The sequence below is a fragment of the Arvicanthis niloticus genome, chromosome 3 (assembly GCF_011762505.2).
Source record: "Arvicanthis niloticus isolate mArvNil1 chromosome 3, mArvNil1.pat.X, whole genome shotgun sequence".
Taxonomy (NCBI): Eukaryota; Metazoa; Chordata; class Mammalia; order Rodentia; family Muridae; genus Arvicanthis; species Arvicanthis niloticus.
In genome coordinates, this window is record NC_047660.1 from 58,271,042 (window position 1) to 58,284,220 (window position 13,179).

The following is a 13,179-nucleotide window of genomic DNA, read 5'->3' on the forward strand; positions in this document are numbered from 1 at the left end:
TCCCTTGAAGATGGAAGATGGGGGGCTAATTAACACATAAGAAGATGCTCCATGGTGTAGGCCATTGTAAACTAAAGCAGGAGCAGGTCATGGAGCCGCAGAGCTAACATCTCAGATGACCTGGCAGTGCTGAGGCTGCTGAGGACAGAGCACCAGCAGCTCCCTTCACTGTTGGTGAGAATGCAAAGCACAGGTATTTTATAAGGCAGACTCACGACTGTTTCTTAAAACACTTGCAATGGTCTTGCCCTATGACCCAGGCACTGTGCCCCTAGGTATGGACTATCACTCAGCTAAAAGCAAAAGTCCACACAAGAAACTTGACACAAACTTATAGCAGGGAGCCTTATTCAAGATGAAAGCTGAAGCAGCTGAAATGTTGGCTAACAGGTCAATGAATACAGAAACGAAGAATGTTCAGAGAATGGAGTACTAGTGAGTAATTTTAAAGACAGCCCAGCCGGGCGGTGGTGGCGCACGCCTTTAATCCCAGCACTTGGGAGGCAGAGGCAGGTGGATTTCTGAGTTCGAGGCCAGCCTGGTCTACAAAGTGAGTTCCAGGACAGCCAGGACTACACAGAGAAACCCTGTCTCGAAAAACCAAAAAAATAAAAAAATAAAGACAGCCCATTTTTTTTTCTTGTAAAGATTTCTTCTTTGTAGTCCCCCATCTGCTAGTGTGTGTGTGTGTCTATATGTGATTGCTTGAATAAGAATAGCCCCCCATAACTCATATATTTGAATGCTTAGTCATGAGGGAGTAGCACTACGTCAGAGAGTATCTCTCTCTTCTTGTTGCCTGTAGATCTGGATGTAGACTTCTCAGCTCCTTCTCTAATGCCATGTCTGACTCTGTGCTACCATGCCCCTTGCCATGATGATGATGACTAGACCTCTGAAACCGTAAGCAAGCCCCAATTAAATGGTTTGTTGTTGTTTAATTTTGGAAGAGTTGCCATGGTCATGGTGTTTCTTCGAAGCAATAAAACAGTTACAGAATTGAGCAAGACAGAAGTTGGTAGCAAGTATTGGGTATTAATGTGACAAGTCTGACTGTGCCATTTGTTCAGTGTGGAAGACTTTGGGATGCAGAATTAGGAAAGCAGTTGAACGTTTTTTTAAGTGATCTTAATGAGCCATATCAGGAGCATGGAAGGCAATGGTGCTGAGAACAATGCATCTTATGATGGCCAAGCTCAAGAGAGTTCAGTAGGGGAGGAAATTATTAAGTGGCCTACAAACTGTTCTTGTGATATTTGGCAAAGAATGGGGCTACTTTCTACCTTCTCAAAAAAAAAAAAAAAAAAAAAAAAAAAAAAAAAAAAAAAAATCTGCCGGAGCCTCAATTGAAGAGTTTTGGATTAATGGCATTGCCAGAGGAGATTTCAATACAACCTAGTGTTGACTATGTCCTGTGTTACTTGTGGCTAGTCTTATGCAGATCTAAAATCAAAACAAGCAAAGTAGACAAAGATAAATACAAAATAAATAGTTTAAGGGACACTAGGAAATTTAATTGGGCTAAGTTCAGTGCTCGAAAGATAGAAACATTAAAGAAAAACCTGGGGTTCCTTCCCGTCTGGGCCAGAGCACTGAGCAGATTTTGGGTGGCAGCTCTGCCCCCAATCTCCAAGAACCCAGAGGAAGCAGGGATCCCAGGTACTCTAACTTGGGCAAGTATCCTTTCTGAGCTTGAGCACTGAGCAGATCTTGGGTGGCAGCTCTGCCCCCAGTCTCCAAGAACCCAGAGGAAGCTGGGATACCAGGCGCTCTAACTAGGGCAGTATCTTAGGTAAGCAGACAGCAAGGCCCGCCACAAACAGGGGGTAACTGGGACCCACAAGGACCTAGGTAGTCACTCCTGGCCCGGAACACTGGTTCCTTCCGGTCTGGGCCAGAGCACTGAGCAGATCTTGGGTGACAACTCTGCCTCCAATCTCTAAGAACCCAGAGGAAGCGGGGATCCCTGGCGCTCTAATCCAGGACACAATGAGAAGACCAAACCTAAGGATAATAGGTATAGATGAGAGTAAAGATTCCTAACTTAAAGGGCCAATAAATATCTTCAACAAAATTATAGAAGAAAACTTCCCTAATCTAAAGAATGAGATGCCCATAAACATACAAGAAGCCTATAGAACACCAAATAGACTAGACCAGAAAAGAAATACCTCCCGTCACATAATAATCAAAACACCAAGTGCACAAAACAAAGAAAGAATATTAAATGCAGTAAGGGAGAAAGGCCAAGTAACATATAAAGGCAGACCTATCAGACTTACACCAGACTTCTCACCAGACACTATAAAAGCTGGAAGATGCTGGACAGATGTCATACAGACCCTAAGAGAACACAAATGCCAGCCCAGGCTACTATACCCAGCAAAACTCTCAATTACCATAGATGGAGAAACCAAGATATTCCAGGACAAAATCAAATTTACACAATATCTTTCCACAAACCCAGCATTACAGAGGATAATAGCAGGAAAGCTCCAATACAAGGAAGGAAATTATACCCTAGAAAGAGCAAGAAAGTAACCCTCTTCCAACAAATCCAGAAGAAGATAGCCACACAAAGATAACTTCACCTCTAATAACAAAAACAGCAGGAGACAACAATCACTGTTCCTTGATATCTCTTAACATCAATGGACTCAATTCCCAAATTAAAAGACATAGGCTAATGGACTGGATACATAAATGGGACCCAGCATTTTACTGCATACAGGAAACCCACCTCAGTTCAAAGACAGACTCTACCTTAGAGTAAAAGGCTGGAAAACAATTTTTCAAGCAAATGGTCCTAAGAAACAAGCTGGAGTAGCCATTCTAAAATCTCCAGCCCGAGAACACAAAAGGAGGGACTCATGGCTCCACCTGTATAGGTAGTTGAGTGTGGCCTTGCCCGGCATCATTGGAAGTGGACAGCCTTGGTACCTTAAAGTTTGGATTCCCTAGTGTTTGGGGAATTCCAAGAACAGGGAGGTGGGAATGAGAGGATGGTGGGAGCACAGCCTCATAGTAATTGGAGGTGGAAAGATGGGGTAAGGGGTTAGGCATCAGTGGAAGTGGAGGGCCTTGGTGCCTGAAAGATTGGATTCCCTAGTGTTGAGGAATTTGAGAACAGGGAGGCGAAAATGGGAGGATGGTGGGAGCACACCCTCATAGAAACGCCCAGAATTATATGGATTAGACATGATAAAGGTAGGCATCCAGAAGACTAGATTCCAGAATTCAAACAAACAATTATCTTGATACTAAAATTTGTTTTGTGAATTGTATATTGCAGAATATACAGCCTTGGTGTATCTACTCATCGGGCAAGCTGAGCACACCTGCTCGAACCTCTGATGTCCTGGAATTCCAGCTGGATGCAGTGAAGACACAGTGTCAGAGGCTTATCAATTTATTCTTCCCCCAACCCCTCTTCTAATATCTCAACACCCATAATCAGCTTGAAGAAGTTAATGAAGAGTCGGTGCCCCTATTCCCTGGGCTTGGGGACTGAGGTGGTTAATATTGGGCTGTCTTTCTAGGGAAAAGTAGTGGTTTTGTTGGAACAGGGAGGATTAGCTAGGATTTATTGCATAGCCATAACCTATTGGTAGAAATATGTATAATTGTTATTAAGGTGAAGTTATAATTTCTTAAATGGTACAAAATTTACTTTGATTTCAAATTTAAGGTTTTTATTGGTACGAGCTTCTTATAAATATAAAAGTGAGATGAATATTGTTACTATCATAGGCATTGTGCCTGTATAACACATTTAGAAATACAAGGCTTAGACCCAGTCCTTCTTTAACTTTTTAAACTTATTTGAGATGGTTAGACTGTGAGTTAAGGGCCTATAGCAAATTCATGGCTTTGAGTTTATTGTTAGGGAGTTTTCTATATTTTCTTTAGAAATAGCTGAGAGGAGTTAACAGACAACAGCCCAGATAGCCTTACATGGATAGTTGGTTTTCAAAACATCAGAAGTCCACAGAATTGACATTACAAACATTTCTGTATTAATGTTCATTTTGATTAGAGACCTGTCTGCTCCTGACAGCTTCCTGTCTTGGATTATAAGAAGAAATTGAGCATCTTTGGAGTTATTACAATTGTGGTGAGACAGCCACTAGGCAAGAATTGCCTCTTTCCATCTACAGACAAAATACTGTCCAGAAAAGGACACACTTGCAGAATAGTCGACTGATTATATCTGCCAAGACAGAGTTATCAGCCCTTAATAATTCTGCATTACTAGGTCTGTCAGATGATCCTGGGCCAGAAGGCTGAAGATCAGATGCTCCAACATCTGTAGTATAGGGACTGTCCAGCTGTCCAGCGGTCTCTATAAATTGGCTATGTTTTAGAAGCTATGCTTTGTGCTTCCCATAATCTCAGTTAACTCAGTCATTCTGGATTTCTGATGGGGTTGAAAACTAAGTAAATAGCCAATCCTTGCTATTTACTTTGAGAGAAAACATTTGAGAGGATGGTTTTCAGCTGACATTCATTCTAAAGCCAAGAAGAAAAAAAAAAAAAGCCAGGCTCAGAACTAAGTCTTTTATTTAGGAGAGATGACAGAGGTTCTGTTTAGTCAACAAAATGATGGACTGGGTATTAGGTCTATCTTGCATCTTACTGACATAAATTAGTATAGTTATGCTCTAACTGTATTTTGAGAGAAAAGTTTTATTTTAACAGGAAGGGTGATATGTAGGAGGAGCTAAGGTGGGAGGAGTACAGAAAGGAGGAGTAAGAAGAGGAGGAGGAGAAGGAGAGGAGGAGCTAGGTGATGAGAGAGAAAGAGAGAGGGGGGCCAGACATGGAGGTGGATATTCACATGTCTCCACCAGTCAAAGATAGTTGATATATATAGATTGGGTATTAGGTTACACTTCTGATTGATATTGAGCATTACCAAACTTATAAAGCCTTTGGTTGACATTTTAAAAAATTGTATAAAAGCAAAAAGGAGAAGGGGTATGGGATAGGGGTGTTCTAGGGAGGGGAAATGGGGAAAGGGGATGGCATCTGAATGTAAATAAAATATCTAATAAAAATAAATTTTAAAAAACTGCTAAATGGAATAAAGGAAGTGGTGACCTCAGGGCAAGACTCTGCCCACCCAGCAAAGCTTCCAACTTGTGCAAAGGAATTAAAGAAAGGTTTAGGAAGACAGGGAAACCATCTACAACAGAAAGCTAATGAGGAACTAGTTGAATGAGGAGGGCATGCTCTATTCTCAGCAAGCAGCAGAACTTTGAAGTTTTGGCCACATGGTTCTGGCTTCAGAGTCACAGATAAAATCTCCATCTGTGGCTAAGGAAAGCCATTGAGGCCACTTGTGTGTCAGGGGTGTCCCTGCATGGAGGCTTAGAAAAGTCATTTTGTGAAGCTGTGAAGGTGAAGCCAGGATTTCATTGGAGGCCCCCTCAGATGTTGGAGATGCCAGAGTCATAGATACCTGTGAAAGAAAGCTACAGAGGAGGTGTCAAACCAGCCCAAAAGAGAACACTGTGTTGCAGTCAACAAAGCTGGAAAGAGTTGAAGATCTGAAGAGCACTTTGACATCAGGCATAGAGAAGTAGAATTTGGATTTTGCCCTGCTGGTTTTAGGTCTTGTTTTGGTCCAGTGTTTCCTCACTATGCTCCCTTTCCTTTCTTTAGGAATGGCGATGTGTATTCTGTGCCATTGTATGTCGGAAGTATGATCTGATTTTTTAATTTTGATTTTCACAGGGGGTTAGAATTAAGAGATGTCTTAAATCTCAAATAGACTTTGAATTTTGAACTTTTAAATAGTGTTGGGACTGTGATAAACTGTGGAGATTTTAAAAATTGAACTAGCCGGGCAGTGGTGGTGCACGCCTTTAATCCCAGCACTTGGGAGGCAGAGGCAGGCGGATTTCTGAGTTCAAGGCCAGCCTGGTTACAGAGTGAGTGCCAGGACAGCCAGGGCTACACAGAGAAACCCTGTCAAAAAAAAAAAAAATTAAAAAAAAAAAATTAAAAAAAAAAAAAGAACTAAATGCAATTGCATGGGTCTAGGAAGTGGAATATGATGGTTTGAATAAGGATGGCCCCCATGGGCTCATCTATTTGAATGCTAAGTCATCAGATAGTGGCATACAACCTGAGAAGTATTAGGAGGTATGTTCTTGTTGGAGTAGGTGTGGCCTTGTTGAAGAAACAGTGTCACTGGGTGTGGGCTTTGAGGTTCAAAAGCCCAAGCCAACCTCACTGTCCATTTCTTTCTGCTGCCTGCTGAGCCAGATGTAGAATTCTCAGCTACTTATTCAGTATCCTGTCTGCCTGTGTGCTGCCATACTCCTTGCCATGATGATAATGAACTAAGCCTCTGAAACTATAAGCAAGCCCTAATTAAATGCTTTCATTTATAAGAGTTGCTATGATCATGGTGTTTCTTCACAGCAATAAAACAGTGATTAAGATAGTGCCTGGAGAGGCCAGAAGAGGACATCAAGGGCATCATATCCCCCGGCACTGGAGTTACAGGTGGTTGGGAGCTACCAGACATGAGTTCTAGAAGCCAAACTCAAATCCTCTGCAAGTAATTGAAGAGACTCTAACAGGCCCAAGCATGGAAAACACCCTAATTAACATGTCCAATCAAAATTAAACATCTCATCCTAACATGGGGCTTTTCCTTTTTCCTTTATAAACTGCCATTTGTCTGTGGGCCACATCTGTCTCCTCTTTATGCAGAGGCAGTCCTCTGTTCCTCTGGGGTAAATATTCCTTCCTCCTCCCCTAGTTCTCTTCCCCTTCTCCCCTGTCCTCTGTTTCCTGTATTTATCTCTTATTCCCTGACCTCTGTCCCTCTGGGGCAAATAAATCTCCTTTGCACTGAGAACTTGGTCTTGAGGTATCTTGTGCTGATTCCAGTCCTTTCAGTAATAACTATTCTTAATCTCTCTCATCTACCATGGAGACCTTAAATGCACCCTGCTATGTGAAATAGATACACAGAAAGGCCACATACTGCCATGTCTAGCAAGGCTTGGTCCTGGAAACCTGACTGGAGTGACTTGGGAGTGAATAAAGGACAGACACTGAAGAAAAGGGCAGATGAACATACAGAAAAGCTGGGACAGGAGATGCTGTTCGCCACCTGATGGAGGATACCCACTATACAATAGGGAAACCTGGCCCCTTCATTATGTGCTGCACAAGGAGGTGGGTCAGCTGGTCTCATTGGGAGGTCTCTGCAGGGAAGTAGGAAGCTGGGCTTGGTGCTTTCAGTATGCCCTGTTCAACATTTGGACATACCCCCAAGGAAGACTTTGCATAGAGTGGTTTTAGATAAAGGTGAATCTTTCCTCAACACTGGTACTTGGACCAGAAGAGGGTTTTGCCATTTCTGTGGGTCTGAGGCATGGCTGTGTTCATGTCAACAACACACGTTCATTCAGGATTCAATCTGCTCCTCATAACATGTTTATGGTTCTCTCTATCAGCATTCTGGATGCTAGAGCTCACTGTCACCCTGGGATCTGAGTCTGGGAAAAGGTAGCCTTACATGAGTAGTTGCCAAGATCAGATTAACATGGCCAATGTAGCCAGTGACTGTGAGGTGTTGCTTGATTGATGACTGGTGTGGGAAGGCCACAACTCTAGGCCAGGGAAGCGGGGCTCTGGGTTGTATATGAAAGCTAACAGAAATGAGTCAGAGAACAACTTTCTTTCATGTTTTTTGATGAGTTCTTGCCTGGCTTGCTTTCATGCTATGACTTCCTTCAGTGATGGGCTATGACTGTGAAAGAGATAGACAGAAATGAACCCTTTTCCCCTCACCTAACTTAAGCTGATTTTATTCAGAATGTTTTACAAAACAACAAAAAAAGCAAACTAACAGAAGATAGAGGATCATGAATTAGAAGCTAGCCTGGGATACATATGAAGTTTTGTCTTTTTGTTGTTGTTGTTTAAAAAAAAAAAAAGATTCATTTATTTTATTGATGAGTACACTGTAGCTGTCTTCAGACTCACCAGAAGAGGGCATCAGATCCTATTACAGATGATTGTGAGCCACCATGTGGATGCTGGGAATTGAACTTGGGACCTCTTGGGGTGCTCTTAACTACTGAGCCATTTCTCCAGCCCCTGAAGTTCTGTCTTAAAGGAAGGAATAGAAGGATAAGGAGGGAGAACAAGCAAGAGCAGAAAGGAAGAAACATAAATAAACAAAGGAAGAATGTTTTAGGTGATGAGAAAATGAGTGGCAGCGGAGGGGGCAACATGAGACCCCTCTCCTTTAGAAGCTCTCTCCTTCCTTTGATGGCGGCTGTCTCACCAATTACAATGTTATAGAACTGTGTCCAATGCTTCACTGTATCAGAAGGCTGTCCCTCCCTCTGCATAGTCAAGTGGCCAAAGTGCAACTTTGTAAAGAGAGTAAGAGTTGCCATTTATGCTGTGATAAGGAACCAGGAGTCAATGACAAAATGCTGTGGCTGAGTGTTGCTAAGATAGCTTTGTCCCAGAATATGTGACATAATATTTGTTAATAGTAACAGGCTCCATGCTGCTGGCTTAAGTATTTATGTGTTTATGTTTCTCCTTATCAAGAGAATATGCTTTCTTATTTTAAAAAAGGTTACTGTAACACAACAGGCCTGTTATTCTGCCACTCTCAACTCTTCCAACTGCATCACCTTCTCTGCGTTTGAATTTATTATTATTTGGTTCATCATGAACAATGTGCCAATGTGCTAGTCTCTCTCTCTCTCTCTCTCTCTCTCTCTCTCTCTCTCTCTCTCCTCTCTCTTTCCTCTCTCTTCTCTTTCTCTTCTCTCTCTCTCCCTCTCTCTTTCTCTCTTTCTGTGTGTGTGTGTGTACCAGATTCCCTAAGTGTATGGTAGATAATACCATCTAGATTTGTGTAACACATTCTGATGTTTGCATGACAGATTTCCCAGAAAAAAAAAATCCCCATCGTTAAATGACATACGACTTTATGTTGAGTATAGTAATGGGTTCCTGGACATAGGACATCTAATTTTATTTCACTTGAGCTCAGAGGATAACTTGTGGGTCTTGGGGATGAAATTTAAGTCATTTGACTTGGCAGCAAATTCCTTGACTGGCTGAGTTATCTTGCAGGCCCTCTTCTGTGCCTCTTAGAGGTAAAGGGAATGGGCCTCCCAGTCAAGCCCGCACACTGCCTTTCAGAGTTGCAAGGGCTGGGCCACCTCTCACATTGCAGGGAGTTCAGTTGAGCACAGTGCAAACAAGCTTCAGGTCATGAGGCCACTCTTTCTTGGAGACCAGCCTTTAGCCACACTCTGTATCTGGTTGTTTCATTTCCCACACAGATAGTTCTTGTCTCAAAAAATGACCAACTCAGTGTACAGGCTTAATAGCAAAGATGTTTGAACAACCAGTGTTGTTTTGTGAGATTCATGTAGAGCTAGTTTGACTGGTGTATTCACTGAAGCTGCTGCTTCCAGATGACTTCTGGAAGCGTCTAGAAATTTAAGCATCTGAATTCAACCCTTGCCTATTTCTCATGGGTGATAAACTGTAGAGACTTGTGATCAACTTGCTTCCCCAGAGATAAGAGCACCCAGCTGTTTGCATCAGCTGTAGTGGGGTACAGGGAACAGCAAGCCTGACGAAGGCTGTGGGCATGGACCCCAGGCCGAGGAACACCTGGGTTACCTCAGAGAAGAGTCAGCCTTTTTGGAGACAGTTTGCCCCTGATTTCATGAGCCCCCCAATCTTAGGAGCTGTGTAGGTGCAGGTGTCTTGGGGTGGTATGCAAAAGCATGTCTGCTCATTTTAAGGACGTGGGGCTGGGTACATGTTCAATTGGTAGAGTGCTTGTCGAATATGCATGAAGCCCTAGGTTCAGAAACCATAATCACATAAATTGAATGTAGCAACGGATGCCTGTAATTCCAGCCTTTAGGGGGATCAAGAGTTCAAAGCTGTCTTTGAATAAACAGCACTTTTGAGGTCAGCTCATGACACTGGAGACACTGTCTCAAAAAAAGAAAAAGAAAGCAAACAAGTACCCAGTGAGCCCCATGTGTCTCAGGAGCATCTCAGACATGGAGGGCTTATCTAACACGAACAGGCCCTAGAGTCCAGCCTCGACCCCAACTGGGGAAAAAATACTGGAAACTTAACAGATCTATTTAAGTACTACAATGAACTCAACATGCTGTTCAAACCAAGTATTTTGCTATCAAGATTTACCCAGGAATCAAAGACAGCTGGAGATAGACAGGCCATAAACTATTTTTAAATATCACACCAGGAAAAATGAGATGCAACTGATAAGGAAGGAAGTGGGTTCCTCCAAGGGTGCTGCAGGAGGTATTTTCGTTGCCCTTCTGCAAACTGACGCATTTCCATTGTAAACTGGGAATCTTTCCTCTCTCCCAGAACAAACAGCTCCAGGTTCAAAACCAGTCGCATTCCTACCACGGTGCTTACCCACCATTGTGTGTATCCTAAACAACGGACACTTAAGTTTCATTTTACACTACAAACAAGGTGGAGATTTCTCAGCTGGGTTCAAACTGTGGTTTGTGCCTTGCCTGTGACAGAAACTGTGGAGTGATTGCAAGCAAATGCTTTCCTTTGAGTAACTCTTTTGTGACTTTTAGGAGTCGCAAGATGTACCCATGGGTTACGACTCAGCAGGAAGCATCCTTTGTTGTTGTTTTATTAGGACCCCAAATTCAGATTAACAAGCTTCTGACCCAGGTGTTCAGTGAGCATGTGGTGGTGTCCCCTTAAGTTGTACCCTCCACTCCTTCACTACTCAATGAAAGCCATACTTGACTGGCGCCACCTGTAATAATTTCTTTGGCCAGGAAAAGACATTTTACTAATTCTTAAAGACTTGTCATAGTAAGTGTGTGTTGGAGTAGGGAGCTGCGTGTGGGGGTGGGGCTGGGGACTCAAGCTTTCAAAACGTTTGCCTGTGACCCTGGCGGTGTAAGGCAGGTGTTCGGAGAAACGGCCTAATTAAACACTGCTGTGGCGCTCTGCTGCGTTTCAGACACCCTGCTCTGGTGGGACTTCGTGCTTTTTGTCACAGGCAGCGGCCCGATGCTGTATACTGGAACCTGCACCGGTCCGGGACCTTACAGGTCAGGAGCACAGCGGCCCGAAGCAGTCCCGGTGTGTCCCTCTCAGTCAAGAGACACACAGCAGGGCTGTCCCGGGCATGGCACAGACCAACGCGACTAGAAATCAGGCTGACTGGCTTCTCCCGACCAGCCCCAAGGCACGGCATGATGTCATGGGAGCTGCCACTCAGCGAGATGAAAGGGATGCGGCGCAGCAGCGCTGGCACTAGGCAGCCCAGCTGGGGCACCGCGCGCGAGAGAGCTGCAGATCCAGCCGCTCAGCCCAGGCCGGGGAAGCTTGCTCTCCAGAGCTGGGGCAGAACAACGTGGCCCACTTTTAACAAAAGAACCAGAGGGTAGCGAACTTTCTAGATCTGTGCGCGTAGAGAGTAAGCTCAGCCTTGCCTTTGATGCGCAGCAACTGATCGGCGATCAGATTACAGGCACTCCATCTCCTAGTTCTCCTGCCTTTGATCTGCGCGGGTAATCCATTTTCCTGGATTTGAAGTTTGTCTGGGCTTGCGCCCACACACATTTTTGGGAAGGTAAAAGCGTTTGGCGCGGAAGTGCTACCAAGCTGCGGAAAGTGTGAGTCTGGAGCACAGCACTGGCGAGTAGCAGGTAGGCGTTTGTGTGTGGTTGGAACTTTCACTGCGTTTTCCTCGCATGTTCAAAGGGAGAAAAACGGCTATCAACTCCCAGCAAGCATGCCTGAAGCCAAGTCCTGCACCAGGCTGCGTGCGCGTGAAACTGAATTTGATTCTTTATGCAATTGTTTCGCGGTTTGCACAAGAGTTTGAGATCTGTCATGCAAATCTTACTTGGGAGTGAGTAGTTCAAACTGGACAAAACCAGAGCCTCTCTAAGGTCTGTTGCCAGCAGGGTTTCAGACTCTGGAAGCTGGGCTGGAAAACCCGCTTACTTTATTTAGAAACGGTGGGATTTTGTTGTCAATCCCCCCACCCCCTCCTTTCTCTTCCCCTATCTCCCGCAACCCCACGGAGCAAAACTCAGCTCTAGCAATTCCAGCAGTATTCTTAGTTTATTCTCTGGCCTCCAAGATGTAAATCTATCACGCATGTGTCCTTGCCATTTGCATTCCCAAGGGATTCTCTGCAAAGGCATTTAGGATTGAAGCCTTTCAAGTGTAAAGCGAAAGAACTCAGAAACAGTGAGGGCCAAGCTGCATTAGGTTTGGCTAAAAATACTCAAGCCAGTCTCTGTAACCTTTGAAAATAGTAGAAGCTTTGTTTACAGAAACACTCCCGAGGTTAATATTCTTAAATTAACATTTACTCTAAATATATAGTGACAGCTGTTGTGAGTTACAATTTGCCAACTGTTTACCAAAACTGTCTGGCAATCAACAGTTATTATGTTCCATGAAGTATTTTAGCCACATTTTCACTTCAATTAGTGCCCTACAAAACCAAATTATACTGGGCACCCAGCTTGCCAGTTAACTGCTACTTGTGAATTAATAACTTTCTACACATACACACATACACACATGCACACACACAGACACAAACACACATAGAGAAATACACACACACAGAAACACACATACACACAGTTACACACACAGAGACACATAAACACACAGATACATACACAAAGACATACACTCAGAAACACACACACAAACACACACAGAGATACACACACAGACACACATACCAACATATAAAGACACACAGACACACAAACACACACACACTCAGACATATACATGCATGCACACACAGACTCACACACACAAACACACTTAGAGACATATACATACAGACACACACAGAGATACACACAGAGACACATACAAACATACTCAGAGACATATACATAGACACACACACAGATAAACACACAGACACACACAAACACAAAAAACCCAGAAATATACATATACACGCGCACGCGCTCGCGCGCACACACACACACACACACACACACACACACACACACATCTTTAATGAACCTCAAGCACTCAGGACAATAGGATTCAACCCTGTACCTACATTGGCCCATTCTGATGTTCTGGTCCTGGGCTTACTTGGTAAAATACTTCATTATTGTCATA

At 43.6% G+C, this 13,179-nt stretch overlaps 1 protein-coding gene across 1 annotated transcript in view; it reads left to right on the top strand.

Annotated features, from left to right (window-relative positions):
• The first annotated feature begins 11,116 nt into the window (after positions 1-11,116).
• The window catches only part of Tnfrsf19 (TNF receptor superfamily member 19), an 85,831-nt gene continuing 83,768 nt past the window's right edge, over positions 11,117-13,179 (top strand). The window contains exon 1 of the mRNA XM_034498893.2: positions 11,117-11,720. The gene's annotated coding sequence lies outside the window, so the exon portion shown is untranslated. The remainder of the gene's footprint in view (positions 11,721-13,179) is intronic.